We start from the raw sequence: 12626 nt of genomic DNA on the forward strand, positions 1-12626 counted from the left end.
TTATAGACCCAGCGACAACCAATAGCTTACTTTCCAGGAGGGAGAGGTGTGAGAAACCAAGTATTATTAGCCTCTAAAGCAGCCAACTCAGATTGCATTGCTATTTGCCAATGAGATTGGGAAGCAGCTTGCTCATAACATGTAGGTTCAACATCATGAGTAATAGTAGCAATAAAGGATCTATGTTGTGGTGAATAACAATCATATGAGATAAAATTAGAGATCGGATATCGTGTACCTTTACTTGGAAAAGATGGCGAGAATGGAAATGATTCGGGAAAACTTACTTGATTACAAACATAGTCACTCAAGGCTACAGGAGGAACATGGGTTCTTTGAGAACGACGCGGAGGGGCTGTTGGAGAAGCAGGAGTGGGAGTTGCTGGAAAAACAGGAGTGGGGGCTGCTGGAGAAGCATGAGTGGGGGCTGTTGGAAAAGCAGGAGTGGGGGTTAGATTCTTCATGTGTTTGGTGGATGAATGAGGAATCTAAGACAGCAATAGGTATAACAGAATCTGTTTTAGGTGGTGAAGATGAAATGGATTCGTAGGGAAAAATATCCTCATGGAAAATAACATCACGACTAGTGAAAATTTTATTAGTTTCAATGTCATATAACTTGTAAGCTTTCTGACCAATTGGATAGCCAATAAAAACACATTTGGTGGCACGAGGAGCAAACTTATGGGGCACATGAACATTTGTGGCATAAGCTAGACATCCGAAAACTCTAAGGTGGGAATAAGAGGGAATTTTTTTATAAAGTTTTTCAAAAGGAGTTTGGTGAGAAAGGATAGGTTTGGGCAACCTATTAATTATATGAACAGCAACGGAGACACATTCTGCCCAAAAGTGTAAAGGGAGGTGAGATTGAAAACGAAGAGCTCGAGCTGACTCAAGGATATGTCTATGTTTGCGCTCAACCACCCCATTTTGTTGAGGTGTATAAATGCAAGAATGTTGGTAATTAGTGCCGTGTTGTTTAAAGAATTCTCGCATAGAGAAAAACTCTCCCCCATTGTCAACCCGAATATTTTCTATTGTAGTATCAAATTGAGTTTTCACAAAAGAGAAAAAATCGGTTAAATTTTTTTGTGTCTCACTTTTATGATGCATTAGAAAAACCCAAGTAAAACGAGAAAAGTCATCCACAATAGTCAGAAAATATTTTGCACCAGATAGGGAAGGAACTCTAAAGGGCCCCCAAATATCACAATGTATTAATTCAAAAGGTTTAACAGATGAAATATAACTTGTAGAGAAAGGGAGTCTAGTTTGTCTTGCAAGAGCATAAACAATACAATTGTTATTTTCTTTGAAAGGGAAATGAAGGAAGTTTTTGGCTATAAAGTCTAATCTAGAAGAGGATAAGTGTCCTAGACGCCTATGCGGACAAACCTGAAGAAAAATTGACATTATTTGCCTTGGGAGCAGCTGGTTGAGATGTTCCATTGCCCTGCATAATAGCCAAAATTTGTTGTAATTGTAGTTCGGTAAATCCATTCACAAGGGGCTGAACATGTGTTGATGTGGTTTCTTTGACACTATTGGCTGAAGATTGATTGTTGTCGTTGGACTTGAAATGATGGTTCTTTGTCGTGGTATGTTTGGATTGTCCTGGTGGATAACCATGTAACTTCCAACATGTCTCCTTCGTGTGATGATCTCTGTCACAGTGAGCAATGCAGTGGTTTACGATTATTGGACTTGGGACGAGAGTACTGACCATAATTGTGTCGAACAACAAGGGCTATTGGTTCCTCTCTTTGGACAGCCATGGCAGAAGCTTCTATAGTCTCTCTTCTTGCACCCATATTTCGTTGTTTTTCTTCTTGAATGATGGAAGAATAAGCTTGTGAAACATCTGGTAGAGGATTCATCAAAAAGAGTTGACCACGAACAACATTATAAGATTCATTTAACCCCATGAGAAATTGCATCAACTTGCGTCTTTTGTTGTTTGCTCCACATGTGCAAATAGCATCGTTGTAGGATCCTAGCTCATCCCACAATTTTTTTAATTTTGTGTAGTATGCAGCAACTGTCATTTGATCATGAGTAATGCAAGCAATCTCTCTCTCGATCTGGAAAATGCGTGGTGCGTTGCTTTGAAAGAAACGATTTTGAAGATCTTCCAAACTTGATGAGCAGTGTTATAAAAAATAACACTATCTGCAATATCAGGGGTCAATGAATTAAGAATCTATGACAAAACCATATAATTGCATTTTTTCCATGCCGCATAGTCTTCCGGTTTTGTTTTGGCAGATGGTGCTGCGAGGGTTCCATCAACAAAACCAAATTTAGATTTTGCATTCAATGAGATGGTAGTGGCTCGACGCCAAGTCGAATAATTGTCACCATTAAGAGGTTTAGAAACAAGAACCATTCCCGGATGATCGAAATGGTGAAGAGAGTAAGAGTTATTGGAATCAGATTTGTTTCCATCACTGGCCATAATGGTTTAGAAACAAAAAAAATATTTTGATAGGCAAAAAAATATGGGAAGAAAATGGAGCAGATCGTTACTGCTCTGATGCCATGTAAAATAACGGGATAAGATGGAAATAATTTGGTTGTGTTTTATTCAGAAACACTAGAGCATTATATACACATATACATTTCTCTAATTAGATGATTTTATTCCTATAATTTGAAATGTGTCATAAAAATGAGTAAATGAGTTTAGTGGGGGTTATTTATTTATTTATTTGAGAGGTGAGTGGTGTGTTGTTTTTTTTTAAGTTAGTGGATATAATTAATTGATCAATTAATTAAGAATAATAAATAATTAATAAATTATTAATGAATTAATTAAAATAGAGTTTTGGTGGGAAGAAGTTGTAGGATTATAATTTAATATATGATATGATATAAATTTAATTAAATTAAATTAAATAAAAAATGTAAACTTGAAGAGAGGAAAATGAAGAAGTTTTTATGTGTCATCCTAACAATGATTATCATTTTTAAATTATTAATATTTGTTTTATCATTTTATTTGTATTTATTTTTGTTCTCATTTTTCATATTAAGTCTTTAATTCTCATTTTTCATGAAGACATAATATTGGTATCATAGTGAAATTTCTATCAGTTGTGAGATTAAAGTCAATAACTCTTCAAGTTTATAAATCGTTTATTAGTTGGAATTCCCTACCATAACAATATAATAATAGTGATTTAAGAATTACAATATTAGTTTATTAATCTCTCACTTGATGGAGATAATTAAATATAAACTAAAAGTGAAATTTCTTTGACATAATAATTGAATGTATATTTTAAAATAAGATAAATATTTTATTTAAGTTTATTTTATCATTCTATAATGTCATTTATGGTCGTGAAAAAGTTGTAAACAAAATAATCAACTTTCTGTATTGTTAAAAGATAATATTAATGACGTCGGACCGGTGGATTTCTCAGATTTATTCCTTGAAACTAACAATATTATATCTCCTGTCATTACTACTCATGCTGAAAAGGCGTCCTCGGCAGAAAATGTGAAATCTAAAGCACCGGTGAAGTCCTTTGCACAAGCTTTGAAAGGGGTTTGTGACATCCCAAACTCGCAGCTTCTATAACCTATGATTAAAGGAGACATGCCTTCCATCACAATACCGGAAGATGAATATAAGGCGGGGCTTTTGGAATGCAAGAATAATCTACACGGTAGAGTTCTTTGGCCAAAAGGCTTCACGCCTCTAACGGTGGCAGCTCTAAGGGCTAAGCTCTCGAAGATTTGGCCGAAAGTTAAGAACTGGGGATTGTTATCTCTTGGAAAAGGCTATTACGAATTCACATGCTCAAGCTTGGAGGATTTGCGACGAGTCAGAGCTTCTGGTTCCATAAATCTCAATCCTGGTACGATTAAGTTGTTTGCTTGGACCAAGGATTTTAACCCCTCCTCGCAACATAACTCGTCTGCGCAGGTTTGGGTTTGATTTTTCGGGATTTCATAAGAGTATTGGTGTCCTCGCATTCTCTTAGCTATTGTCAGTTGTGTAGGAACCCCTATCTATATTGATGTAGCTTCTTCAAAATCGATAGCTGACAGAACTTTTGGTCAATTTGTTCGTGTTCTTATTGAGATGGATTTAACTTTACCTATCAACTACAATGTGCTAGTTGAATGAGAAGGCTTCACTTTCTTTTCTGATATCGAGTACGATAATATACTAGTGCTTTGCTCACATTACAAGAAAACAGGTCATGAGGTACAAGATTACAAATTTCTGAGGAAAATAAGAGCTAATACTAATCCCAAGGATAAAACTACATATGTGCCTAAAGTTTCCAATGTTATTTCTTCTGCTCCGGTTATCATTGAAGATGCAGAAGTCAATATTGAAAGTGATAGAAGAGATCTTAACACAAGCAAATGGGTGGATATAGCAGCAGATACTGAACAAATTCTGGTGGACACGGGATTGGTCGCACACAACCCTCTCAACTTTGTTTCGCAGTTGTCCGAAGATTCAGACACTCAACTGTCTAATTTTGTAGAAGCTACACCAGACAGGGCGTGTATTCTTATAGATACTAATGATGCTGATACAAGTATTTTAAAGAATTCTTGGGGAAATCTTGAGGAAATTGATAAAGGAAATTCTAGGGGTGAAGGGGTTTTCACTAGTGCAATATGTAAGTTGAACAAGAAGCAAGCTACAAAATAAAAGCAACATTACACTACAAGGTCCCAAGCAGGCCTGAAGCATAGTTTCCTATGAAGATCATTTATTAGAATATTAGAGGGGTGGCTAATGCTCTATCAATATTAGCCTGAAGAGAATAATTAAGATTCACAAACCATATTTCATTTTCATCGCTGAGCCGAAAATGGAATTCTCGAATTTCCCAAATAATTGGTTTACTAAATTAGGTTTCAAATCTTTTGCTCTTAATGCTAAGGATTAACCTACTTTATGGTGTTTTTTCTTAGAGGATATGACTCCGGGTATCATCTCTAATTTTGATCAGTACGTTGCTTTTACGTTTATGTTGGATAACTGTCTGCTGGCTGGTGCTACCATTTACACGTTTACCAATCTTGTGAAACATCGTGAATTGTGGCAGGATCTTTATGATTTTCAAGGCAAGTACTCTTATCCGTGGTTTTCTTTTTGGGGATTTTAATGCAACCATAGGGTCTCATGAGCATCGGGGTAGGAGCTGCCCTGCCTGTGGTCATATGGCTGGCTTCAAGAATTGGACGGATCACAATCAACTTATTCATCTTTCCACTTTTGGAACTTTGTTCACCTGGTTCAACAAAAGAGACACTTCGTTTACCGTTGAAAGATGTCTGGAAAGATATATTTCAAATCAGTTCTGGTTGGACTCTTGTAACCATATTACAGTGTCGACGCTTCTGAAGCTAAGGTCTAATCATTTCCATTTGCTGTTAGAAATTCACATCAATACGGTTTGTATGGCTAGTCAGTTCAAATTCCTTAAGACTTGGACGATGCATTAGGATTGCAGAATGTTCATTGATCTTTCTGAAAGCATAAGGTGGTTGGGTGCAAAATGCATGTGCTTGACAAGAAATTGCAATTCCTTAAAAAAGAGTTGATAGGTTGGAATAAGAATATTTTCGGAAACATTATGGAGAATGTAACCAATGCTGAGTTGATACTTAGTAACATTCAGTTGCAAATCCAAAACAACGGTATTGATGATTCTCTTAAAAATCAAGAATTGGTGGCTCAAAGTAAGCTTTTGGAAAGAAAAATCGAGGGTCAAATGGCAATTGGAAGGGGATCGCAATACTGCATATTTTCATTGTGTTGCCAAAATAAAAAACAAACTGAAGCCTATTTCTATGTTGATGTTCGAGAACCGGTTGCTCACAGAACCGAAGGATATTGCAGACTGCACTGTTAAATACGTTAAAGATTTGTTTTCTACTAACTCTAGTTATTTTTGAGAATATGAAATTGGTGGATGAGACCATTTCTTCGATAGTTGATGATAGCATGAATAGTATCATTACTAGGCGGCCGTCGATGGAAGAGATCAACTACGTTTTTTTCTCTCAACAAGGATAGTGCGCCGGGTCTAGACGGGTTTGGGGCAGTGTTTTACCAAACTTATTGGGATATCGTAAAGGAGGATGTTTCAGATGCGGTGTTGGAGTTCTTTCATTCGGGTTGGATTCTCCCAAGTTTTAATTCCAATAATATCGTTCTTATTCCTAGAGCTAAGGGAGCTGACACTTTGGAGCTTTTCCGTCCCATCACTATTTCTAACTTCAAGTTTAAGCTGATTTCGAAGATCATTGCAGATAAGCTGGCTATTTTGATGCCATTTCTAACTTTGCAAGAGCAGCACAGGTTCATTCAAGGTAGGAAATTCATTACTGTATTGGTCCTGCTTCTGAAGCGTTCAAATTACTGGATTCTAACACTTGGTGCAACGATTTGGATCTCAAAGTGGATATTAGGAAAGCCTTCGACATGTTGAACTAGAACTTCCTTTTGAAAGTGCTGCAAAATTTTGGTTTTAATGGTAAATTCTGCTCGTGGATTAGCTCAATTCTTCACTCGGCCTTTTGGTTCGTTAACAATAATGGTGTTTTGTAGGGATACTTTAATTGTTCTAGCGGTGTTCGGTAGGGAGATGCGCTATCTTCGCTTCTGTTTTGCTTGGCAGAAGAGGTCCTTAGCCGAAAGCTTCTTCAGCTAGTGGCAGAGGAAAAGTTGGATTGTATACAAGGGCCCTTGAACATCACGATTCCATCTAATCTCTTATATGCAGATGATATTGTCGTCTTTTGAAAAGGGAATATGTTAAACATTAAGCATCTTATTTCGGCTTTCAAAGAATACAAGACTATTTCGGGGCAAACTGTTAACTGTAGGAAGTCATTCATTTATGGTGGTGTAATGTCATCTTCTCGGCTTAATATTCTTGTGGCTAAATCGCGGTTCATGATAGGTTCATCTCCTCTTATTTATCTCGGTGTTCCGATTTTCAAAGGCAAACCGAAAAAGATTATCCTGCAACCTATAACGGATAAAACCATTAACAAGCTAGCTTATTGGAAAGGTACGTTACTATCGTACGCCGGCCAGGTGGAGTTGGTTAAGTTTACAATTCATGGCGGGCTTGTTCATAGCATGTATCTGTATGCTTGGCCGATGTCTCTAATACGGGATCTTAAAAGGGCGATCAAAAGGTTCATTTGGAGCGGGAAAACAACTGACAGTAAAGTCACCACAATGGCTTGGAATAAGCTCTGCTTGCATTTTTAAGAAGGAGGTTTGGATCTTAGATCTATAAGCAAACTTAATGAAGCTTTTAATTTAAAGCTTTCTTGGGTTGTTCTTCTTAGGGCCAGAGTCACCAGGAACAACAAATTTATCAATCATCATGTTTTCTCTTCCATTTGGTCTAGCGCTAAGCACGAGATAAAAATCGTCATTGAGAACTCCTCTTGGCGTATTGGTGTTACCCTAAGATTTCCACAAGTAGGGAATGGCATATATTACCAGATGGTAACCTTAAAAGTTAAGGGATGAGGCCTATAAATAAAGATTTTTTTAATTAAGGCCCACAGTAGGGTATGTCGAAGGAGCACGAAGGTCGAACCAACTAGAATATGGACCAAATGAAATAGTCGAAAATATTCTTGTCGGCCACAGAGGCTTCCTATATACTTAATAAAAATTCCCACATTTATGTCTTTGAAAAATGTAAGCGTCGAAGCCAAGAGCGGTTGATCCTTGAAGAAACAGAGGCGGGAAGTTTCAAATTTCAAAAATTGAAGGCAGTTATTTCGAGAAATCGTGCATTATGGGCGCCAAATACATAGATAAATCTTATGAAGCGGTTGTCTTTTAGTTTCAATTTCAGCCGTAGATTGCTTTAGGCAGTTATCTTTGTACATTACTATAAATAAGTCATTCTGATGTAGAATTTGGTGTGTTCGCTGGTATACTCAAGATACTTGCCAAAACCCTGCCCAATTTCCGATCTCCGGAAAAACGTGTTGCTAAGTATTTGATGTACGTGAATCAACACTTTTATTTCAATGCAAAATCTTTACTTTTCAGTTATTTACTTTGAAGCTTTAACTTGTGGTTCATTTATCATTCAACAATCATTCTACGTTTTCGTGTATGTTGACACTCTTTTGGTTTCGAGCCTTAAGGTTACAAAAGAGTCATTCAATCCTTACTTTGCATAGGACAAGTCTGAATTCACGACTTCCTGTCGGTCACGAGTCACCATAGCAGGCTGAGATTAGTGAATACCCATAATTGACAAAGTTATTATGATTGGGTTCGTTTCCATCGGTCACGAGTCACCTGCCGGTTGAGCCCAAGCCTTTGTGTGGAAAGCCGTTGTATTTGGTCTTTTGGCCTTAGAAAACCGTTTCTTAGGCTAACATCATCGACATAACCAATACAATATCAGAATCTTAGCATGTGTCTCAAGACCAACTAATCGATCTTGCAAGTAACCCTTAGTTTAGGATTTTGGGAGGACCAACGGTTGTTTACCAGTTTCCACAGTAAACAATTGGTAATGGTAATTCCATTAGCTTATGGTACAATAATTGGCGTGGTCCTCCTTTTTTCTATGATAATGAGACTCCGACGCTGATTGTAGATAATCCGGTAAGTAATATCATTGAAAATGGTCTGTGGAAATTTTCTAAGTATTCGACGGAAATTCCCCTTTCAATGCAAGTGCATATTAATAATTGTCATATTCCTTTTGACATTCGTCTGGACAATAGATGTTGGAAGCATTTAGCCAACAGTGAGTTATCTTTAAAGTTGGCGCATGACTTTAAGCGTAGCAAGGGTATTTGTAAGGATTAGTGGAAGATGATTTGGAGTAGCTCGATTCCCCCGGCAAAATCTTTTATGGTGTGGAGACTTCTTCACCATAAGTTACCCACCGACGATCAATGGAAGAGAAGGAGCTTCTTTTTCCCTTCTATCTGTACGCTTTGCAATTAAGAAGAGGAAACAAATACTCACTTGTTTTTTGAGTGTCGGTATACGATGAAGTTATGGAGATGGTTGGAAAACATGTTGAACCTGTCATTTGCTATTGTGAGTTGGTTAGACATTTGGAGATTAATGGATATAGATGATGCAGTTCAGTGCAAGATAGTTAACAAAGTGGCGGTTGTTAGCCTTATCAACTCAATTTGGAAAGCTCGGAATATGGTTATATTTCATAATACTTTTATTTCCTTTTCATCTTCAATTGCTTTCATTTTGGCTACTGTTTCTTCTGCTCGGAATGCGGTGAGTATTGGCTCACATATTGGTATGAAGGAATTTGTGATTCTCAAGAAATTTAAGATTTGTATCAGGCCTCCGAGAGCTCCAAAGATTCGAGAGGTGTTATGGCAGCCCCCTTCAAGGGGTTTAAGATAAATTGTGACGGTGCTGCTACTCCTATATCGTTAGCTTGTGGGGGCTTAGCAAGAGATTGCGATGGTTATATTGTTGGCGCTTTTGCGTCTTTTTTAGGTACTTCTAATTCTCTCATCGCCGAACTCTCGAATGCTATGCAAGCAATTGAGTTCGCTCATGAAAAGAATTGACGCAAGGTTTGGTTGGAAATAGATTCAATGGCCGTGGTTAAAGCATTTAACCCTCAGTTTAGTGTTCTTTGAATCATTAGAAATAGATGGATTAGCCGTATTCATTTAGTTTTGCATTGGAATTTTGTAGTGTCTCATATATTTAGAGAATGGAATAGCTGTGCAGATGCCCTTGCTAATTTTGGTTTATCAATGATTGATTTTACTCATTTTACTTCTATTCCTTTATTTTTAAGGACATATTCTGTAAAGAATAGGCTCAGTATGCCTTTTTTCCGATTTACATCGGGTTGAGAGAGTTTTGGTATAGTCCCCATCTCTTTTTGTGTACCATTTTCTTTTTATCTATATATTTTAACCTTATTTAAAAAAAAAAGCTGTATTTAAATATTACATTTTACTTTTAAATACAATCAATTCATTTTATTGATTATGGTTTAAATGAGAATTAAATGAATTTAAATTATTAGTTAAAAGTTTTTAAAAGTAATAGATGAATTTTAAATAAATTTAACTCACGGATTTAAATAAATTGTATATTAAAGAAAGAACACAACTTATGTACAATTCTTTAGATGTGGTTCTTACTATTTCTAAATGAAAATATTATATGTATAATTTCATTTACACGTATGTAAATTTTTCTTATTTTCACTCACTAAATGATATTTAAGTATATTTGTCACATTTTCATTGGAAAAAAGTAAGAACCATACCTAAATAACTGTACCTAAATTTTATCCTTAAAGAAATTAATATAAAAAAATAATTAGTTTATTTAAAAAACCATATATTTTAATTAATAGTTTTAAAATAATCGTTGATTTTTTAATAATGAACTATGATGATATTTAGTTCAAAGGTAAGAACTTAGAGTAAAAAGTACGACCCTTTAAGTATTTTAATAGTATTTGAAATTACAAAATTTAACTATTAAGTAAAAAATTATTAATGAGAATAATAAAATATAATACTAACTGAAAAGTTCAAATACTAGCATTGAAGAGTTAAAATATAATAGTATTTTTTATTAATGATGTAAGTAATTGTGAAAAGAATTAAATTTTATTATTCTGCTTTGTTAGTATAAACAATAGGAATATTGATTAACAATAGGAATATTGATTAGTATTCAAATTTTAGATATAAAATTTTAATAAATTAAATTGTTTTTAAATTTTTATATTGAAATGTGTGAAATCAAACAATGTTTTAACTTTTAAGATAAAACATATTTTGTAAAATAGAAAAAAAATGAAGATACACCATAATAAAAAAATTCTACTTTTATTTGAATTTTCAAAACAAAATTGTTAAAAATATTTTATCATAGTTTATTTGACCAAACACAAAATATAGGAAGATCTATTAATTGGTTGTAATATCATATAATATATTTATACTCACTTGTCAGTAAATAAGAGTGAGAGTTTTTGGTCAAAAAAAAAAAAGAGTTAGCGTTTTATGTATACCGTTGACGAATATAAATTAAATCTTTTTAATATACAAGTAATTAGGGGTGTAATCGGATCGGTTTGGACCGGTTTTTGGTAAAAAAAACATCCGAACCGATGATATCTCTATCGGTTTGGTTTGGTTCGGTTTTTAGTATTTTTCAAAAATGGAACCAAACCAAATGAACCGGCTTGGTTCGGTTTGGTTTGGTTTGGTTAATCGGTTTATAATGTTTTTTTTTCAAACATTATATTCATAAGTGAATTATTCACTATTGTGTTTTTCAGTGTATTTTATGCTATTATTTTTTAAAATAATAGATTTCATGTAATTTATCTCATGCTCTATTGTTTCTAACATATTACAAGTTCTTAATTCATATGAAACATCGACATGATTTGTATTACATCATGAAATAAGTTCACTATCAAATATAAATTTTTTAACTTGACATCAAAACTTTGCGAAGAGATTAGAAATTAAGCTTAACAAATAAAACACAAAAATAACAACAAAACTTTTCAATATGCTTAAATTAACATGTTTCACACCTCAAAAATATATCAAAACCATTTTGTAACAAGACTAAAAGTAATTTTGTTGAAGAAGAAACAAAAAAGGTTTAAAAAAATATATGAAACTAACGAAGAAAACTTGAACACGAAGAAGAAGGCCATAACATATTAGAACGACGGTAGAGAGCCAAAATGGCAATGGGCGGCAAGAGTATTAATTCGGTGAAAACAAGTTTTTGTAACTTAGGGTTTCTACTATTTACGTTTTGGAGTTCGGTTATAGGTGCGTGTTTTTGCTGGATATAAGGAAATATAAACAAATATAAAGAATGGTTGAACCAATACAAAATTTGGGCTTAATGATGGGTGAAATAAAAGATTTAGAGCGAAATTATAGTCATTGGTTTGGTTTATCGGTTTGGCGGTTCCTAAAAATTAAAACCGAGAACCGAACCAAACAACATCGGTTTTCATTGGTTTGGTTCGGTTTTGGAACCAAACCAGAAACAATCGGTTTTTTTCCGGTTTGGTTTGGTTTGGATAGTCGGTTTAATTGGTTTTTTCTGATCCGCTTACACCCCTACAAGTAATAGGTAAAAGTGCTAGATAGAAATTTCTGGAAGAAAAATAAGGTGTAGATAGATGCGTTGTTGGGCCCATGAAATATAACCCGATCCAATTGGCATTGCATTGTTTATACCCGACCCAAATTTATTAAGCCCTAATTAGTAGCTACAATTATCTATTGTTTCATTCTCTTATATTCGCTTTGTTCTGCGTTCAGTTTTGGGATGAAGAATTCATAAAGTTGTTCAGGCAATTTCGTTTTCGACACAGTAAAATCTATTTTGCTATCTGAATTTCAATTTATGAAAACCATTTACATGCGTACCTGATCTTGCTTTGTTTCGGTTTACAGGCAATTGATTTTACAGAGGTTTCTTGGATTGTAATATAGAGGGAAAAGAAAAGCGAAGTGATGATAGAAATTCATTTGTCGGTCAATCCGCTGATATTCTTTGATGTTAATTCATGGATCCCAACAGGTTCTGATCGCTTTCATATTTCCCTTTCTTGCTTGATTTC

General features: G+C 34.8%; 1 protein-coding gene and 1 non-coding gene across 5 annotated transcripts in view; both read left to right on the plus strand.

Moving 5' to 3' along the window:
• The first annotated feature begins 12201 nt into the window (after positions 1 to 12201).
• The window catches only part of LOC131623970 (uncharacterized), a 43666-nt gene continuing 43241 nt past the window's right edge, over positions 12202 to 12626 (plus strand). For 3 of the 4 annotated variants that reach the window (XM_058894987.1, XM_058894992.1, XM_058894993.1), the window contains exons 1-2: positions 12207 to 12376; positions 12460 to 12586. The gene's annotated coding sequence lies outside the window, so the exon portion shown is untranslated. Of the gene's footprint in view, positions 12377 to 12459; positions 12587 to 12626 lie in introns of all 4 variants that reach the window. The other variant, XM_058895001.1, reaches the window with a different exon arrangement.
• Positions 12512 to 12597, plus strand: LOC131623986 (small nucleolar RNA snoR14). Its single transcript, XR_009290402.1, has one exon. It is a non-coding gene; the product is annotated as a small nucleolar RNA snoR14 (small nucleolar RNA).

Source organism: Vicia villosa, unplaced genomic scaffold (assembly GCF_029867415.1).
Source record: "Vicia villosa cultivar HV-30 ecotype Madison, WI unplaced genomic scaffold, Vvil1.0 ctg.000089F_1_1, whole genome shotgun sequence".
NCBI classification, from domain to species: Eukaryota; Viridiplantae; Streptophyta; class Magnoliopsida; order Fabales; family Fabaceae; genus Vicia; species Vicia villosa.